The sequence below is a fragment of the Neodiprion virginianus genome, chromosome 2 (genome assembly GCF_021901495.1).
Source record: "Neodiprion virginianus isolate iyNeoVirg1 chromosome 2, iyNeoVirg1.1, whole genome shotgun sequence".
In the NCBI taxonomy this organism is placed as follows: Eukaryota; Metazoa; Arthropoda; class Insecta; order Hymenoptera; family Diprionidae; genus Neodiprion; species Neodiprion virginianus.
Window position 1 is genome coordinate 24,572,322 of NC_060878.1, and position 21,794 is coordinate 24,594,115.

The 21,794-nt window shown below is 35.5% G+C and overlaps 1 protein-coding gene across 6 annotated transcripts in view; it reads right to left on the reverse strand.

The window, feature by feature from the left end:
• The window catches only part of LOC124298024 (venom metalloproteinase 3), a 107,650-nt gene extending 94,138 nt beyond the window's left edge, over positions 1-13,512 (reverse strand). Inside the window, exons 1-2 of one of the 6 annotated variants that reach the window (XM_046749574.1) lie at positions 13,296-13,512; positions 12,330-12,556 (exon numbers count right to left, since the gene is read on the reverse strand). The gene's annotated coding sequence lies outside the window, so the exon portion shown is untranslated. Of the gene's footprint in view, positions 1-12,329; positions 12,766-13,178; positions 13,255-13,295 lie in introns of those variants that run through there. The other 5 variants (XM_046749572.1, XM_046749570.1, XM_046749573.1 and 2 more) reach the window with 5 other exon arrangements.
• Positions 13,513-21,794: the final 8,282 nt, after the last annotated feature.

Sequence of the window (21,794 nt, forward strand, 5' to 3'; positions counted from 1 at the left end):
AATTGGCGCAAATAACATTGCTGGAAGGTTTAAAAAACGTTTTGTACGTTTTTCTAACTTTTCATTCAAGAGATCCGGCTGATTTATCCTTAAGGAGACGCGTATCGTAAGTCGGAATCTGACGATAAGTATTAAATATGGCGGAATCTTGCAGCAGCTGCTTTGCGCAAGAGAAAGTGCGTAACACTGCTAATTATACCTTTCATAGGTCTGTCTGGATTCTCCGGCATCAGCGCGATATACAGTCTGTATAAATTACATTGACATTCGCATGGTTTTCTCTTTAAATTTTTATACTTTATTTTAGACGATGCGAAGTGTATTTTCATCGTTTACTAGTTGCGGCAAAATATTTCTAACCATTTTGAAAGAAAACGATTGATTTCTTATCACAATATTCAATTACATCTCTTTGATTTTATATTACACTCTGTAATTTTGAATCCGTGACAATTCACTGATTCCAAATTCTAAGTATAAGATTTAATGACTTTTCGCTAATTTTTCACTGAGAACGAGTGCCAGTGTATATACACTGAGTTTTTCCAGTTGTATACTTGTAACTGGGAATCAGTAAATTTTCACTGAATAAGATTTCGAGAGCATGTATGGCTTTTTAGGATCACAATCTCTATTTAGCTGTAATTATGGACATGTTATATAGGTATTGTACACAACATTTGAATCAATCAATCAATTTTATGACGTTTTTGAAACGAATCTTTCTATTCGAATTTTTACACTTTTTGTCGTTGGAATTTTGTGTTACAAAGTAGAGATTTTTGAATATATCATGAAATTTTTAGAGTGGAAGGAATATGGGATCATCATAATTAAATCGATGAAGATATTCCGAAGATCCAGATTTTTCGGAATATATTCTATACTCCTGGAATATTTAAACTGATTCAATTATGCTACAGTTTTCATCTCACTTTAAAAACTTTAGGATGTATTCCAAAATCTGTACTTTTGGACTTGATAAAGGTGAAACAATTTTTTTTGGGCCTTCGCATATACGAACTGAAACTGTAAAAAAATATTTTTTGCAATTCCTGGGGATCTACTTTAAAATGGATTCCATACACCGAAGGACCAGATTCTTTTGCACAAAAATCATCTGGCAATTTTTTTTCTTGATGACAGGAAGTGCTGAAAATTCTAAGGCAATTCAATTTAATTTCAAAACGCGATAACATCGATCAACGTGTTTTTCATATGCGGTAAGGCCTAACGGCCTGAAAATTGGAGGATCTTAGTATCATGGTGTAGACTATAATATATTCAAATTGTAGCGAAATGCAAATTTCAAGTCTAAATAGCCTGCGGAAAGTTGGTGGATCGATCCGTATATACTCACTGTGTACAGATGTGACAGAAAGTTTTCGGTTATTTACCAGGAAACACCAACAACAAATATCGACATTCATAGTAAATTTTGAAGTATAATACTGAAAATAAAATTATTTCTAAAAATTTCTTGAATATCAATGGATGACAAAACATATGTCCGAGATTTTGTAGTAGTTACATAAACTTGTCAAGATCGATTTGGACAAGGATTGAGATTTCAAAAAATACAACTTCTTATACTTAATTTTTTTACAACTCTGCGATATTATCTGAATAATCATTTTTTAAATCTGTGAAAGTATTCGATCAACAAGGAGCACGGAGAACTACAGATGAGAGAAATCTTTAGATACCGAAATGTAAATGCGACTTTCTGAATACGTTCTCTGCAGTTTCAATAATTTTTAGTTCAACTTTATTCTTTTCGACCAATTATTTTCAATTGAAAATGTAATATTTAGTTACGTCTTCTAGCGTAGGATGTTAAGAAAATTTCAAGTTTTTATCCACATTTTTCTCTACCCAGTGAACCTCCTTAATATCTCATAAGGAAAAATGGTCAGTATCTGAAGAAAAACAGTCATTGCAGAGTTTGTCAGCGTATTTTGAGGGCCTCTAGTAAAATTTACTCAGTTTTAAAGAGGTTGATTATAAAAGATCTAACTTTGGCGTGAGAATTATAATCCAAGTAACTCTACGGACCCCGATGATAAAACAATTATCTTCTATGCTTATACACAAGAGCTAACTGTTTTATCATCGGGGTCCGTAGAGTTACTTGGATTACACAGGTCTGCAACGAAAAAACTGCACAGGTTTTTGATACCGTTTCTTATAGATTTTCACTCACCGAAACGGGGAAAAATACTCAAAAAGTTCCATAACGTCAGGTTTTTTTTTTGAACTTGTGTTTGTAGTTTCATTTAGAGTGAAACTTTCGTTTAATTCAACATCTGGTATGCTGTTCTTGAATCTAAAAATCCTATGCAAAACTTTCTTACTTGATTTCTTACTTCAATTTAATATGTATTAGCGTGAGACTCAAGAATAAATACAAACAGGGAAACAGAAGATGGAAAGTGGAAGCGTGTTCGGAGATGTATCGAAGAGAAGAAGAAGAAAAGGTTTCACAGGCGAAAAGAATGAACATGGAATGTTAAATATATTTCATAAAGAAATTGTCTGTCTAATTTTATAAGAAATATTGTTTAGTTCATTGTAATAAAATGGTAGTTATTCATTATTGTCATGCTTTTTTTTCTATGCAAACACCTTGTATTTTGCAGGAATATTGTACTTGATGGAGGGAAATGGAAGTTATTTTTGGATTCAGCCCACTCGAAAACATAATATTTACCAAAAACATCCTATGCAGCTGAAAAATAATTTTTTTTTTTTTTTTTCTTTTGCAAACCTGTGTTACAATCGTCACGCAAGAGTTAGGTCTTGTATAATCAGTCTCTCTAAAGTTAAGTGAATTTTTCAGGACTTTGCAGTGCCGCTTGAAAGTCGTCGTGTACGAGCTAGAAACTATGAAGCTGGGTTGATTCTCAGCTCAGCTGGATTATTACAATCCCGCGCAAGCAAAAGTTCACCAGTTCACTACAGTTCACCCTTCCCTTTCAAAGTCAGCTCTTACTTTCCCCTGATCGGACAACACGGCGGCGGCTACAATCCAAGACTTATACTAGACCCGGATAATAATATCTGTTCGATTAATTCCCTGCAGAAAAAAATTCTTAGAAATTTATCATCACTTTTTTCAGAAATTTCTTAGAATTATGTTATTCTTACGGTCAACTTGAAGGAATATTCCGTATTATTTCTGAGAGGGAAATTTAAGTTATCTGATAGTATGCGAGGTATTTCAACAAAATTCTAGACGGTTTCTGGAAAGAATACATATTCTATCGGAACTTTCGTTTCTCATGCCGAAAATCTATAAAACTCTGGAAGATCTGAAAAACTGGTTTTTTTTCTTTTACACTATTTGTGAGCGATTTGTGCGTGAAAATCGATCCAACTTTTGGAGAAAATTCATATTTTTCTAAACGTCATTTTGCATCATAAATCTGAAAACGTTCGAGTTACGATGATTTTGTGTATTTCCTGACCGTAAAACGTTATGGAAAATTGGAATGGATTTCTGAAAGAAATTAAAACCGTTCAACACACAGTTGGAATTCAATTTTATCAAATGCAGTTGAAAAAATTTGGATGTTTATCTATAAAAGAACATTTACAATAAAACTAGAAATATAAAGAGTTTTTCGAAATTTTTAAGAAACATGCAAGGCTTTTCTACTAACCTACGGAAATGAATTTTCTATTTCGTAATTTGTATATTTGTATGAAATTTCCACAAAATTATCAGAATTTTTTTGAGCTTTCTAGAAAAATTGATAAATCTGTTGGAAATTCAAATTCTGAGTAAATCAATCACTATTCCCGAATTTTTTTCGAATCACTTCTATTCAGATTCATTATCATGATTTTTATTTAGTCTCCTCGATTTTGGATCATTTTGAAAATTCCTAGGATTAATAATCAACTCGTATATTCTGCAAATGATCAGCTGTCCCAATTTTCAAATTGACCAGCCGATACTAATCAGATTGAAAAAAGTAAGACTGATAATTTTCCAACATTCTTATTCATCACTTTTGCCGTAACAGTTGCTTAAGGTGGAGATTTTTTTTTTCGTAATGAGAAACCAGGCATTACGAATAATGAATATTGGTTTCTTGACCTCGGTATTGGTTCATATTCACGAATAATATTTACTCATTACGAATAATGTTGTATTTTTCAGTTAATCTGATCCAACCTAACTTGACTTGACCTCCTGTGTAAATAGAAGACCTAATTTTATCACACGTCTACGATACCTTAAACCTACATTTCTCCAGGTTAAAATCTCAACAAAAAAATCCGTTTTTTTTTTTTTTGTGCCAAGCACCATTTTGTACGCAATACAAATATCAACAACAAAACGTAGCGTTTCATTTTTTTATCCTTGACGTTTTTTGCAAATCCGAAGTCTAAAAATTATGGAGTTTGGGTAAGTCAGTTTCCAACACAACGGTTGTTGATATAATAAATCACGAGGCTGAAGTTACAGTAACGTTAATGTATCGAAACGTTGGAACCAAAATTACTATTTTACACCTTTCGAATATTTGAAGAAGGTGGATTTACAAAGTCTGAGTTTGTTGTTGCCGTATTAACAGTTTACTAAATTTCAAGTAATCATAAAGTCGCAAAATAACGACTTTTTCCAAAGACGCGTCGTTACATTAACGTTAAAATATTTTGAACGAAACTAAAAATTATCAAAAACTCTTCCGCTATCAAAACTAAATACTGAAATTTACGCTATTTTGTTAATGCACCGTTTCAAAAAAATACGAAATAATCGATTAATAGAATAATTTTTAACGATTCAATCGATTTGTATTCAATCGTTTTTTGGACTTGATTAATTGATGAATCGATTATTTTCAGCTTAGTGGCCATCGCTCACTGAGCACATTATTGGTAAATTGGAATCGGTGAAGAATACAAAAATCTTCCGAACTTCGGGGCAATGAATTCCGTTCAACATAAAGACAAAGACTGTTACTTTTAATCCCCCGTCCGAGCGACCCGGACACAAAATAACCGTCATTGAACAGGCGGAAGCAGAGATAAATCTTAAATGTCGTAAGGGAAACGGCGCCAGCAGCCTTTCTACATCCGTAGTTATAAAATAGCGCTGCGGTACAGAATAATAAGATATCAATGAAAAAAAGTGAGACAAAAACAATTAACGAATATAAAAAATGAAATAAATATACTACGATTACAATTATAACTCATACCGATCTCGGCAAGAGAATGAATTGATAAGTCATGCTGTGCATGCAGGAACAAACGTGTCCGACAGCTTTTTCTTGGTTTTTTTTTTTTTTTTTTTTTTTTCATACTCGTTTCTTTTCGCCGCTCTATCCACTTCGTCCATTTTTATATCCACCAGTGAAACAAAAGTGAGTCGGTTGTAGGCTTTGCATATAATATACCTATATAAATACGTGATTGCCTCTACCTGCAAATAGACTGACTATATATATATACACGCATACATACATACAGCTATATGCCACGCAGCAGACCGCAGCAATGTTACAAAATATCAACTTTCACCATATCAGCACTAACATGTACATGTACTGTATAGAATATACCCATACATAAACACTGGTATAAATTTCTACGCGCATTGGTTTATGAAAGTCTCCATTGTACGCAACTTGTATACATTTTACAGGTATCCTACACACACACACACACACACACATGTTAACATAGCCAAGTATACTACGTGTGTCAGTGATCTCTTTTATAGTTCTAGGTACAATACTGTACCTTGTGTGTATATTACGCGAAATAAAGTCTGCACCCGGTATTATCGAGTTGCGTAATGATTCCAAATCGCTAAAATAATTATGGTGCGTTCTGTGCCAACAGGACAAACGTCTGACCCTCACCATGCAAGATCTGAGCCATACTTTTTACACTCATGTTTTTATTTTCGTCCATATCTTTTTTCACAACTGTTATTCAGCAATGCGCTAATTTTTTTCACATTCTCTGTATCAATTAATTTTCAGATTGAAATCTTATTGTTATTTTGTGTACATTTGATTCCAGAAATTTTACTCGCCGTACATTTAATATCGATTTAAGACCCGTCATTTTAACAGAAGTGAGAGTAAAAATTAGGAAACCGATTGAATTTACATGCAAATATGCGTAATGTATGTATACCTATACTGCGGATCAGGCATCGATCATATTGGCATGGAATGTCGATTACATATTTCCGCCTAGCCTACACTTTGAACACGGATTTATGCTGCAGCTTTTTAAATCGCGACTTCGTTTCGCTTTGGGCCCTTGCATGTAAAATTTTTTGACCATAGCGTAACAAGTCGCAAAGAAAGCTAAAATAAATAGGTCGCGTTTTTTTCTACTTCCTATTGAACAAAAATTAAAACAAATTATATGCCTTGGTTCGAAACTAGGCAACAATTGTTCTGAATCGGTGAAATTTAATTGCATCCGTCATTTACAATAATAATCTTTTTTAATGTCGAAGAAAAAATACGATGCTCATAGCTTCGTATTTTAGAAAAATTTTGGACGTTCCTCTTGCTAGATTTACTTTCACAAACTTTCAGAAATGTCAACGGATCTACTCTTGGGTTGTAAAGTTCTGGCAGAGTCTCGTTTTTTTTTCTTTCCAATCTGACAAATTTTAATGGTTTTTATAAATTTTATAGAAATATATCGATATCTAGGCGGAAAAATTAATTTCGGCAGATGTATGGAACAGTCTTGATATTTCTTGTGAATTTTTGAATAGTTTTCTCAATTCTATTGTTGAAAATATTCTTTCACAGATATATACAGATTTTTTTCAGATTCATTTCGGAAAAGTTAGTTTCCAAACTGTTTCCTACTAATTTTCCATTTCCCTCAGAAATCTAGTTTTTCACGACGCGGTACTTTCGGTGTCAATTAGTGATAAAAAATGAAGTTGCGGAAAAATAATTTTTTTTCTACATACATACATACGTATCGGTCCAATGCCTCTACCTCTAACTGAACTCTGTCGTAAATCGTCAGGAAGTCGAAAACTCGGAGTATTCAAAATTTTCCAACAAAAAATGAATTTCTGAAAGACCGTCAGTTATTTTTAGAAACTCTGAATTTTCGAAATCTCCCATACATAATCGGTAAAGAATTTTATCATAAAATTGTCCGAAACCATAGCACATTTACGAGAAATTTCTCAACTAATAATTACAAGATATTTCCAATGATTTTACTTGCGCTGAAAAGGTAGTGGGAATCAGCTGTAAGTATAATCACACTGTTTCCGTCAATTTTTCGATCTTTCTTCAATTCTCATCCATGCACAATTATATACTACGTATATCATTTCCTTGAGTTTCACACAATTTCATCCTTCAAGAGAAAGAAAAGTGAAAAGTACGATTTTTACTCGTCAGTCGGTTCGTACAAGTCAATTTTGCAGGTAACGGTGTCGCGCAGGCTGATTGTATGTCGAAATTAGATCGCTAAGGCATATCCTCGTCGTGAAATAGCCTTGTAATATGGTATAAAATATATATGTACACATATACATGTTTAAATATTATACATGTATATAAAATATAAAGAATGTATACGTGTATATATATATATATACACATACTCATACACACTATATAATGCATTAAATTATACGTATTCGAAACCGATCACCGATCACCGATCACTTGCATTACAAACGCGTAAACGAGAGTTTAGGTACAGTGTCGAGTGCCCGCGGGAATGCATAGTCAACCACTTGCCCAGGCTAGGTCTTAATCTGTATTCAAACATCGTCTTTAGAGCGAAACTTCTGACCTTGGCCCGGCGTGATATTACAGAATAAAAAGACAAACCGTACGTACGATTTCCATCACGACCAGTCGCTGCTTTAACCCTTACATGCATATATACTTTTCCTTACATGCGATTCACTTGAAATTTTGCATGTATAGGCGATAGAATCGTTGATTACGAGTCTGAACTCGAAATTAAAAAATACAAAATGGCTCATCCAGTATGACGGAAAAACAAAAAGAACAGGAAAAATTTTAGAAAAATTCTGTAATATTTTTTGGTGTTTATTATGTTTGTGTAAAAATTGGTATTCGGATTGTCATGGTAGATTAGCAGAAAATGCTTTTCTTCGTGGAAAATTAGTATTTCCACCATTTGTTTACACGTGCTGTTTTTACGATAAATGAATAAATTTCATATTATTTTTTTTACACTTAGAAATATTTCAGGGACCATGTGGAACCACAAAATTTGGCAGTTGTTGCCAAAAGAGTAGTTGATTAAATAAAAAGCCGCAAAAAGAAAAGGTGGAACTCTGAATGTGCCAGCGTGAATTAAAGGGTTAGTGGAATAGCATGTGATAAGTCGAGTCATTCGACTTCGGTATCGTTTTCTAAATCAAATTTATAACCAAATTTGTATTTTCTCCAGAAATCAACGATTACACTACCTACTGCGGGATAGCTGAGCTTAGAATATTAACATTTTCGACAGAGTGCGTGGTTTGGCTTAAAAAGGATTGTCCGACAACCTTACAATGGTGTCCATCGAAATTAGTCTCTGACAATATTTTCAGAAGAAATTTGAACACGAGCCGTTAGTCATTTACAATTGTTGGTAAGCTAGAGTTGTGGTTTTCTCGACAGCTGTGCAGAAAATTTATTTTATACAATGCGAGCATGTTGTACGTGTTTTTTATGCGCGTTCCCCACATACGAAATACCCGTTTCTATGACGGTAGAGTGGGTCTGCAAATGCGGATGCTCAGAGTACGGAAAAGACCACCAAAGTTCGATTGTTAAAGCCTGTGGTGCGTGCGTAAAATCCCCCATTCCCAAACAGCTCGGTAAAATAGCGTTGACGAATGCATACAACGGAAATGCTATATTTTACACACTAAGAGGTTCTTTGGCGCATGCGCACTCTTGACCAACTCAATACTACGCACTGTGTAATTGAACCTAAAGTACCTAATCCAATCTTACACATTTCCAATGTCATCATTGTTATTTCTCAAATCAAACTTTCTTTCACAAATGCTGGAAAAAGTAACGTTTGTCACAGGTGCAGATGGGTGAAATCTGACTCGTACGATTACAGCGCACGACTTGAGCGAACTTGACGCTCTACGGAAATCACCCACTTTTCGCACTCGCAACAGAATATGTTGTTTTCATTTCCACGAAGCTATCTTCTGTGTTTCTAGCCTATGGTGTAGTAATGAACGATAGACAGCCAGACGGGTTGAAATCCGTCAGTTCTTTTTCTTCTGTAACCCAGATATTGATCACGGAATAATAACTTTATAAAACAATAAAAATGTTGTTGGCTTTCGTTTTTGTGCCCAGGTAAGAGATAAAACATATATAACAAAGCAGAATTTGTTATCCTTCAAATGAAATACGTTTGTATTTCTACTCGTATATAATACCGAATACCTACATAACTTACAGTTACGCTTGCAATGTCGTTAGTTCAAGTATTAGTCTAAATACCAGCTAGACAGCTTATAAGCTGGTACGATGCAATTAAATACTAACGTTTTCACTTTTACCATTCTATTAATCGACAGTTCATTCGCTTTTACAATCACGGATCTTTAGTGAAATGATTTCTGCGAAGAGCTTGCATATATAGTACACATAAATATTTTGGCATGACGTGTAATTTGTATACCGAGAGAAATTTTTAGTTACGGGGGCTACATAAACTTTAATTATTTTCATTTTTTACCACAATCGAGAAGTATAGTCCTGGACAAAGGATGAAAATTTGTTTAGTAGTTGTGACCAGAAAATCTAGTATCTGATACTATTCTTCTAGATTATGGTCATTTGTACTATATTTTCTTGTATCTATTGTAATAATTTGATGGTGCAACAATGAATTGATGTTGAGGCCTTATTTGCCTAAAGAAAAAATGTAATAAACCAAACAGATTGATTTTGCGTTGCAAGTGTTAGAAAATGTAATACTTGCACCTCATTTATTTATAATTCTAAAAATATTTAAACAGTTGTTGTAACGATACCCACTTTGCTAAAATTTTATAGTAACTATAGCAAAAAAAAAAAAAATACAAAAGTAAAAATTTGAAGGCAAGGTTTCCCACCACAGTGAGCTGGAACAATTAAGAACTGAGATTCTGTCAATGGAATTCTATCCAATCAACAAAGCCCGTCTCTTGCGCTAATTGGTTAGTTATGAAAACTTAGAAACTGATATTGTCTAACTTCTAGCTAACGGACCTTGCTCCAGGATTTTTGCATGGAAACCGAAGATCCAAAGTTCCTGACTTTGTTAGAGTTTCTTTGCGCTTTTGTCTCCCCCTCGATAGATAATAATCGACTCATTAGACAATTGATACGTGTTGGACCAATCGCATGGGTTATAATAGTCAAGGACGACGAATCGACTGGCAGAAAGAGAGAGCCGGCAGATTACTATCCGCTAAATCTGTTTCTCGTCGTGTTTCTTTTCCTCGCCTCTCTCTCTCTCTCTTTCTCTCTCTCTTTCTCTCTCTCTCTCTATCTTTGTCTCTCTGTTTGTCGTGACCTTCCGACCTTCGGTGAACGTAATGTCTCGACGCGATCGCCAAGGCGCGTAACTCGAACGTGTTGCAGGGTGTGTCAATATCGAAAGTACATATCCAGATTCAAGACGGCGAATATCGTGTACATTGTCGCAGATTTTCTCCATCATAAGACGCACACTATTTACAAATGCACACGATAAGCTCGAATGATGATTTTTTTGTGCTCCTACACCCGTTATTTCAAACACTGGAGTGAAAGTTACCGCGATAGTTTTAAATAAGAGTAAATAGTAACGAGTATGGAAAAAAACGAAAGAAAGAAAGGCAAGAGCATTTGCTCAATTTCTGTGTTGGTTTTCTGCTCAACTTCTTAGCGTCGTTAGTTCGGAATTGCTCCATTGTTATAACATGTAAATGGTGTAACTTGCATCGTAGATTATGCCACCTAATTGTTAGCAGAGAAATGGATTGCGTTATTATTTAATGAAGCCTGAAGTTTTGAAGAAAAAAAAAAAATACAAGTACCGATTATGAAGTTACTGTTCATTCACGCATCCTCGATTCTGTATGATACATGTATTCTCATTGAAGTTGCAGCAACTTATTCCAATGTCTACGCTGAATTTTAGCGGAACTTTGCCAACTCTTGCAGCTCTTGTTGATAAGACTTTCTCTTAATTATTTCTAACATTTCGATCTCACCGTTTGGAAAGTGATGACAATTTTTTTTCAAGTCAAAGTGCCTTGAAAAATTTTGTACATTGAATAAATAAATATCTCTGTGAAAAAATATTGTAGTTTTCTGTAAATTCTTGAGCCAACTGTTTGTCATGTGTTTTAGCAATATTGTGGACTTAATTTTTCATGGCAAAACATAAAAATACTTAATTTCTTTAGTCTTCTTTATTGAAGGCATATTTACATCAAAATGATGTAGTATTCTCTAAATGTTTCTAAATGAGAGATCTAAACTTATCTGCAGAAAGTCATCATTGAACGCCAAATTCCACAGAAGTAAATGATGGCCAAATTTACTGGGAATGCTTCACATACAACATTGTAAATATTTCTAAAGAGATGAAAAGATAGAAAAATATATCTGATGTGTTGTTTGAGAAGATTTTCAAGATCGGATTCTGACGGATTATAAAAATTTTGAATCACCGACTCTGATTACTTTTTATTAATTTAACTGATTATTCTGACGTAATTTGAAGACTTTGGAAAATTTGATGGAAATCTGGTAGAAATTTTTTATATGTACATATTGGCACAAAATTTGCCGAAAATATCAACTTTCGTATATTTCAAAACTTTGTCAAGAAAGCCGCTTGAAATTTCCCTGAAAAATCACCGACTATTTTTATGATGTATCTGTTGTGTGGAAAGATTTTTATAAAGAATTTTCATTTCAATTTTCATCTAAAATTGCCTGTGGATTTCGATTTTTGATGGGGACTCTGAAAAAATCTAAAAACATTTTGTAAAGTTGTCCGCCAATCAAATATCAAAAAGTGTTCGAAAAAGGTGACAGTGACCAGAGTAAGATGTGGAATAATTAGAGCTTTCGAAAAATTGTTAAAATCTTTTTGTACGGTAGTTAAAAAATATTCAACAATACTATTTTACTACCAGGATTGCGTTGACCATGATAAATGGCCCCTGCACCTTGGGTACATCAATGAGGCATTGACGATAGGTGTCAAGACGCGAAATCGAATGCACTGTATTGGATTATTTGAGCTGATCGCTTGGATAAATTATTTTTTAAAACATCAAAAGTCCTTACGTCATTTATGGATTGTGCTATCGGGTGGTAACTGCTGGGGTTCGCTGCAGTATTCAGAAGTCACTCCGTTCCTCATGTTTCGTGTAACATCTCCGCGCAAAAGACACTCAACATTTTCGTGGTTAGCTTGATTTTGGCATTTAAATGACACTGAACCGCCGTCGAGAATCGAGATTCTTTAACGTTTCTTGCTTATATTTTGTTTTTCCGTGATTTATTTTGTTTATCTATATAAAGTGACAAAATATTTGCGCAGAAATTGATTATCTCCTCTTTATATCCAATCACTCGTTCACTATAATATTACCCGAAGAAACTGAAATTCGCACTTCACATCACTTTCTCTCCCTCTCTCTCTTCCAAAATACTATAATTATGTTATCTTTTGTTAAATTTGAAAATACGCTCGCCGTTTATATCTACGCTCTGCGCGACACTGAAACGGATTTTAAACATTACCATCGAAGATTTCTCGCCACTTTCGTGTCGCAGATTTAGCGACGATCATGGGTAATTATCGTCGTCAAATCGGTGAGCACAGATTAACGCTGATTCAATGATTACGCAACATTCAATAATTGACTGCAGTTTCCCCTGGTTCTGCAACTGTTGGTCAGTTAACCATTACGCAAAAATAATAATGACAGATAAACTTCAGATTTTTCTGGTTACACAGTGTGCGAGAACTAGAAAAAAACGGTACAGTGAAAAAAGAAGAAAAAAACGTTCACTAAAGAAAGCTTCAAAAAGAACTGGCTCACATAACAGTCAAAATTTTGTTCGTTATCCCTATATTTTATTCATGCCAAACAGAGGAAAAACATTTTTTTGTAAACAGCGACGAGAAACCATTCGATTTTCAAATAAACCGATTTTTACATAAAACATGCTCGAACTGCTGACTAAAGATCGTAATGTGACCGACGTGTTGGCGCGCGTTTGAATAAGACCAGTGAATACACTTACAAGGCGTTCTCACGCGATTGGCGTGCGTCCGAAAATCGGTAAAGTTACGGAGTCGATTGACATTTTGGCGAGGTTTTATTTTATGTTTTCAAGGTAAACGGGCGCGGAGTTGGATGTGCAAATAGCGGAGGAACTTGGAAAAAATTTTGCCGAAAACCGTCGATGAAAACGAACGAATGCTTGTGCGACAACGGGCTCTACCGGACTGCCGTCTGCGGCATTCACCGACGGCGTCGAAGGTGGGGAAAACCGAAGGATTGCCGCGCTACGGGGGCCGGTGATGGTGTTACCAGCGCACGAGAGAAGGCTGCATGCTGGCTAGTCGCTTCGGTTAGGTTAGGTTAGGTGGGAAACGCAGCCGCCGCAGGCACGTTCGCGCAATTTCGAATCTTGCACTAGGTATGTAACGTACACGCTACGTTCTGACGGATTCGACCAACAGCAAAAATGGGCGCACTGAATCTGGTTTCACTAATTTGCTTGCCTTTTCATTGGCTGAGTATTAGGGAATCTACACTCAGTGCGCACTCTTTCCGTACGTCCAATTTCTCATTATAAAACTGAATTATATCGTACGTGTACGCTACACCGATTATTTCAGATCGAACGGCTGTACGAACGGAACGGGCGCAGGGCCACTCGCGTTCTTGACAAACTGTAAGAGTTTAAAACCGCAAACGATGTGAGGATGTTTAACCCTCTTATGCATACATTATTCCTTACATGCGAGTCACTTGAAATTTCGTGTGCGTGGACTTTTGTGGTCGCTTATTACGAATCTCACCTCGAAATTCGAAAATTCAAAATGGCTGATCCAATATGGTGGACAAACAAAAATCACTAGTAAATTTTGAAAAAATCTTGTCAAATTTTTTGGTTTGTATTAAGGTTCTGTACAAATTGGCATTCGGATTTTTATGGTGGATTAGCAGGAAATGCTCTTTTACGTGGAGAAGTGGAAATTTCGAATATTTGTTTACATGTGCTGTTTTTGCAATGAGTAAATTGATAAATTTAATATTTTTATCAGATTCAAAAATATTTGAGGGACCATGGGAACCAAAAAACTAGGCAGTTGTTACCAAAAAAGTAGTTTAATAAATAAAAAGCTGCAAGAAAAAGGTGGGATTAAACGGTTAAAATTCATATTTCGGTACGTCAACGTTAAATGTAATTCGTGTTGGTAAGGTGGTTCTCTCACTAACCGATTGACTTACCGGATGTCTTATTCTTTGCTAACTTGATTCAAAAAGTAGTGTATAGTTCATGTATAAGAAATTTCGGGACCAGTTATCGGGAAGATAAGAGCAATAAACGATCTAGAAAAATAGTGAAGCCGCACCTTCTGACGCGGAAGTTGTTATGGCCGACCATTGCAGTCTCTCTCAAAATTGTAATTGAATAACCGTCACGATAAAAAACTTGAGACTTACACAATAAACCAGGTATGTTCACTTTGAAATACTAGGATTTTATCGATTAAGAAGTAAATATGAGTAATTCAGACTTCTGAAGTAATATTTGGATGATAAAGTAAGGAAACGCGAAAAGTCGTGAGCGCATAGGTATTTGACAATGTCGTTTTATGTAAAGCCAGTCATCAAAGTCGCACCAGATTCGAATTCATTAGTAGTATATAATATACCACCTATATTTTTCGTCGACATATCACTTGTTCGTCACATTTTGTTTTAATGCATAGAAGATGAATCCATTTAAAAATAAAATTATTCATACACCTTTGGGAAGAGATGCAGTCAGCAGACTGTAGAAAAGCAGAGAACTAATATAGACGAAGAAAGAAAATGACAGCGCTGCCACAGTTCTCATTTCTCAGGAACAAAACAAAGCGTAAATCATGACGACACGGGTTATGATTGTTTTTTTAATTCATTGTTAATCGGGAGGAGGAAATAACTCGTGATTTTAGTGATTAACTCAATTTAATTCATATTAATTCATGAATTTCAATTTCTTTCTCTATAATTTTCGATAATTCACTCTAATACAAGTGAAATTCAAAAAATTTCAATTCATTGTTTTGTATCTTCTGTTAATTCAAATGACTTTTCTTTAATCCAAACTCATTTTAATTCGCTTGACCTAATTTTCCATAATTTAGGTATTTCTCAGTAAATTCTCAATAGTTATCTCGCATCATTTCAATTAATTTTTAATAATTCATTTAAATCTCATTCATCCAGGTGAATTAGGTTAATTCACAAAGCTATTGACACATCACATCAATTCAGCGAGTTATTTTCCCCTCGGTTAATCAGCACAATATTATTGATATTAAATTTATAATTCATAATAATGTTGCTTTAGTGAGAATTGGATATTTATTCGCAATTTTACATAGGTTCCATGTTTAGTACCCACTATATACGCTTATCAGTGGAGAAACCACCAGTAACTGCTTTATGGCCTTAACGGGTTTCAGAGTATCCATAATCGTCGATTTAAAACTCAAAATAATTTAGTAGGAAACTGCTCACTGTGATTATTTGAAAGTGTAACGCGGCCCGGGATTACTTTTGCTATAATTATATCATAAAAATAAACAAACAATACCGAATTAAGTTTTGATGGATCTCTAATGTACAAAAGTTACAAATATTTTGATAAAAAATCTTTGTAAATTACCCGTTCTTTCAGAATTTTGTTTGCTTCACGATCATTGCACAGCGCTATTTTTCATACTGCAATTTCGGATGAAAATACGGATCAAACTACTCTGTGCTAGTTGTCAATTTTTAGCAGAGTTTCCACTAAGGGAAGACATCAGTGAAGATTTTCAATTTTTCGACTGAGTTGAAATTCGAACTCGTAGTAAAGCTTCATAAAGTGAGTGATTTTCACACGGTTTTAATCAACCGTGGTCCACATGTGCTCAGACATTGTTTGGAATAATGTCAAAAAGTGATGTTTTTCAAAAACCCCTGTCAGTACAATTTCTGTGGCAAAATTTTTCAAAGTTTTACGGTTATCGAAGAAACCCAGAGACCAAAACTTGTTATGGAAAATTGCGTTGCGATAAGGTACTACATAATTGTGACCATAAACGGCAATTAACAACCGTTGGACTAATTTTTATGAATTACAATAAATGGTCAATTACGAGTTATAGGCGCAAAAAGATGGTAACTTGTTGGATCGCAATTTCCTTAGCAATTTTTGTTTCCTAGGTTCACCGTTAAGTTTTTTGAAAAATGTATGACAATGATCGTGCTGTCAGGAGCTTTTAGACAAATCCCACTTCTTGACCTTATTTTAAATGATATCTAGATACGTGTGGCACAAAATTGATCGATACCGAGTGAAAATCACTTGGTTTATGAGTTTAAATTTCAAGCAAATAGAAAAATGATCAAGCTTCGCTGATGTATCACCTAAGGAGGCAAAGTAGGTCTTTTTACGTCGAGTATGAGTTTGCAACACGATCGGAAATTAAATATCGCAAATATGTCGAGGGGTAAAAGACCTTGCCTCCGTGGTGCACACGATACTTTAAGTAACAAAAGTATGGTCCACACATTTTTTTTCGGGTACGCGTTTCAATAGCAAATGCGTCTGCGTAGACTACAAATTTAAGAAGTTTCAAGGACTAGGACATTTCGATTTTTTTTCTTTACTTCCGCAAAAAGGACTACCTTAAGTTGGTAACGCAGGTATGGAAAACGCATAAAACATGCCTGCGTTACATGAAAGCATATTGTGTTACAAGAGACGAAAATTGACGATTGCAACGAGTGTGAAGTTTGTGCCTGAGCAAAGCAAGGGCGGCAGTCACACGAGTCGCTATCACCAACTTTCGGCCTCAGTCATACGCGATAGTTTTCATAACAAGTGAACGAAAAGTGGCGGGGCTTTGCGTGGTAGATTTGCGGGACGCAATTGGTTAATGTCTTCTGCGTAGGGACGAAAGTTATACCCCAAGGGCCGAAAGTGACGCACTTATGGACTGGGCATGCGCGAACCTATATTTACGACACTGAGATGAGATTGGTTACTTTCGTCCAGCTAAACTGCTTTTTATAAAAAAGATATTATGTAATCTATAATATTGCAATGCTTCGGGCGTTACTGAGAAAATAATGGGGTTCGTTGAGCGAAAGAAGTGATCAAACAGGCACAAATATATTAAGCCAGAAAAATGCTTTTATTGGCAGCACGTGTTTTCGGTCTAAAGTCCGAAACAGGACTCTTTTACAATAATAAGGGTTGACGTAGCAACCTCATTAATTGTATAACATTTGATAGTTTAGCTGTTTCTTTTATCTACGATAACTACTAAATCAGAAAAGGGGGGTATAACGGCTGATTTCACCTTTAGTAACAATATGAACGTATGTAAAATAGTTTGGACAGTTTAATTACTGTCGAATTGACCACCTTCAGGGTCCATTTGATATGTGATAAGTATGTATATATTTCTCACATTCCTTTTCCCAAAGAGGGATGTGATATCTGATCGTAACTGATTTCTTCCGAAATATTCGAACGAGAGATGCAGGCATGCAGTTATGAACCTGAAGTTAGTGGCTACATGGATTATTGTAGATTGCAAAAGAGTACTGAAGCCTAAGAATTAATCATGGAAATTTAACATCTCCATAAAATCGTCAGCATTGACCTGTACTGCATTGTTCAAAGGCAAAAGAATTTCAACACATCGGCTACTACCTGCGGCCTCTTATACCAATGTATAGCTTCAACTTTAGCTCACAACTTCTGTTATGTTTAAAGACAAAAGAGTATACCTAACAATAAGTAAAATTACGGAATTACTGTAGGATTGCGTCAGGCATCACTGGTCTTGGCCACGATGCTTGGTTAGGTGTCTACTGCATTCTACTAAACCATGAAAACATAATTCAATACTGTTTACGGGTTGCTCATTCATGATTGAGAGTTCCGTAGTCCGTACTCGAATATTATCACACTCTTACATCACCTCTTGTAAACACCCTTATATGATGGATAGCGGTGCACAGCAGTTATTTGACATTACGAATTGGTAATTAGACATCCCATAGACATGGAGCATGGGTAGCTCATCTAGACCGAAAACATGTCTCACTATGTGAAGAAATAGAACGCATTTGCTACCAATATCCAAGTTTCTGATCTTTCTCTTATTTTACACGAAGTAGAAAATTGAGAGAGATGAAAATTGGCCGCATATGGGTTTTATTCCTTTCACTGGACGTACAGCAGGGAAACAACAGGGAAACCCCATGCACTACAGAAAGTATGTAGTCTACGGTATAGAAAACAGAACAAGCCAATGAATGGAAGGCTAACTATAAAGATAGACTTAAGACTGAGGGGCGTATTGTACACAACTTTCAAGTGTCCAAGCGTCGCCTCGTCAGCTAACAGCCAAAGGTTTGACCGCGTCTGGAATTTCCACACATGCGGCGTTATTTATGGCGCGACGCAACCTAAGCCTCGGCTCAGGGGTGAGCCTGCACTTTTTCATATTTTCACCTGTCTTTGCCGCGCTCTCGTAACATACGCATCAAACTAGCTAGCTTTAATCGTTTTTCTTCTGTACCCTTATTTGTTAATCGTCAACATTCTGTGACTTCACCTTTTTCATTGAATAAACTTGTTTGTTATAATTTTTACTACAGACCAAGATTTCTGGTGTCAATTATTTCATTTATCAGCCAACAACCCCACATTGGTCAATTTCACTTGTCTGGTTGTGAATAGCGTATTTCACGTGTAGTAAAGTTAAGGGTGATCGGGTCAAGAAAATAATAAAACGTCGTCAGGATATGATGACACAAATTGGAACGTTTGTTAATCAAATAACATAGAAATCTTCCGTGTAATTAACAACAGACTCGTTTTCAATGTTCCGTACCTCAAAAGACGAAAACGGAAACCTTATACGATCACTTGGTTGTCCGTCTGTCTGTTCGTCTGTCAAGATCCTTGTTCTCAGGAACGAATAGGGATATCAAGTTCACATTAATATCAAATACTAAGGACTACGGTCCCTTGAAGGTTAAAAGATTCAAGCTTCTAAGTCAATGCAATCAAAAGATCCGCTAATTTATGTAACATAATTTGAAAGCCGCAAACTCACTCAACAAAACCTATGGGGTACTTCCTGTTGATCGTCCAGTGTTGCCAACACATTGAATTCTCTCCCACTAAGACGACCAATCAATTCCACTGAAAAACCACTAAACTTGCCCCTGGTGGACTGTATTAAAAATTTTATTTCAATTTAACGCGCGAATATTTGCCTAAAAATAATTATCTTATTTGTATGTATTAAGCGAACATCTATAATAGAATTTGGATCTAATTATTACTTTGTAATACATGGTAATATAACATTAGCATTGGACGTCAATATACCGCTAATAAAATCGAATAAAAAAAGAAAAAACAAATAAACTTCACTGTTATTAGAACATGAATATTTATTATCCATATAAATTGTAACATCCATAAGAAAAAAAGAAAAAAAGATTTACTTTTCATGCTGTCATCTGATGATTAAGAAATTAAAACGTGTAAAAACTGATGACCAACCATACCACTGACAAAATCTACTAACTACTAAAATTGAATTTTTTCTACCGTCCCAGAATAAAAACAACCAGATTTAGTGGAAAACCTACTGAGTTGGCAACACTGTGACCGTCGGGCCGGTGACAAGTAAACCGATTTCTAGAACCCGCGAAAATACCGAAACCAACCCGCTGCTGCTACCTCGCTGCTAGATCCCGAACCCTTCGGCCGCAAGCGGCCGTAGTGCCATGAACCGCCGCCTGGCACGCTCGCCACCCGAGCCAGGGGCCGGGTTCTGAACATCAAGTGAGTTCGAGTTAGTGAATTCTACGGTTTTCCGATTTTCATACTATTATTATAGCCGATGGTTAATGAACACCACGGTCGGTACAGAGCACGGTCTTATAGACAGGTCTGGGCACGCCACGCCCCTTCCTGTATAACGCAGCATGACCGTCTTGAAGCCTGTGTTTCTCAATTTGTGCACCAAAGACCGGAGCGCTGCAATCTCCGAGGCCGGTGTGCAACAATGAAAGGTATATTGGGAAATCATCCACTCAGATACGCTACCTGACGGATCAAATATAAACTACTCTATGCAGGTCAAGCTTAAACTGCTGATATCAAATATAATATGTGAGAAATGTAGTTTAAAAGTGTTAAACTTTTTTTTAAATATTAAGTAATCAATTATTATCTATAAGCTTAGTTATTACTTAAAAACATCTTAAATTCCAATATTTGATCAAAAAATTTAATCATGGAGTTTCCACCACGAGAAAATAAAAATAAAACTTTCTGTTGCGTGTATGGGTGTAATAGCAAGTCTAGTAAGAACAATACAGTTCGATTTTACACTTTTCCTTCGGCAAATTCTAGTTTTGTAGTAATCAAAAATAAATTTGGTGAAGATGAAGTAATTGATCGTCGATTAGCTTGGATAAAAGCATTGAAAATTGGGAATGAGGTTACACAGTCAAAAAAAGTGTTTTCATTACATTTCACCAAAAATGACTTCATATCAACATGTAAGTAATTACCTATAGAATTTCATTTTATAATTATTTGTTTATCATCAATATGAAATGAAATTTTTTGTAGTGTAATATTTGTCAGAAAAAATAAAAAACAATAAACATTAAATTTTATTTTTCATTGCAGCCAATGTTGCGATATTGCACCCACAATTTCATGCGGTGGATCTTTTAAACGAGAAGTTTGGAGACAGAATGCAATTATTTTATACTCATTATCACAACTAGTATCTGATTTCTGTAGGCCACATTTCATTAGATGTCCCGCATCAAGTATATCTTCACCACCAATAAAATTTTTATGACTAGGCTGAGTATTTGCAAACTCACAAATTTCTTGTATTGAAATTTTCATATTTTATTGAATTTTTTTTGAAAATTCGACTTTAATAACTGTAAATAAATACACGCTTTCACATAAGAACACGAAAGCTGATTTAAAAATGCGTTTTAGAATAGTTACTGCTTCTGCCGCAAGGAGAAGCCACGCCCCCGGCAGATTTCCCAATAGGGCAGCCGTCTTTTTCTCCATGCGCTTGCGTGATAAGTAGGCTTATCCCTCACTAGCGCTAGCGGCGAAAATTCACAACATCGGCTTCATTTTCGAGCGCGGTTTCACAGCCGGAGTGCTTAGACCTGTCTTTAAGACCGTGGTAGAGCTTATCGATGTTGAATATTATTACGAAGTGGCACATGCTGTTGATAGAGGGCGATAGCTAAGAAAGGAGAGAAAAATAGATGTTAGTTCTGACCAGCTCCCTGCAACTCTGTGTTTCAGAAAACGAGTCTATGTTGTCACACTCGGTAGAGAGCGTTAGTAGTACAGTTGCGCGGTTTGCGCGATTACCTTTACGGCCTTTACAGAGTGCAACCCGTGCAACTGCACTACTAGCGCCTTCAATAAGAACTAAAATTATGTGACATACTAGGT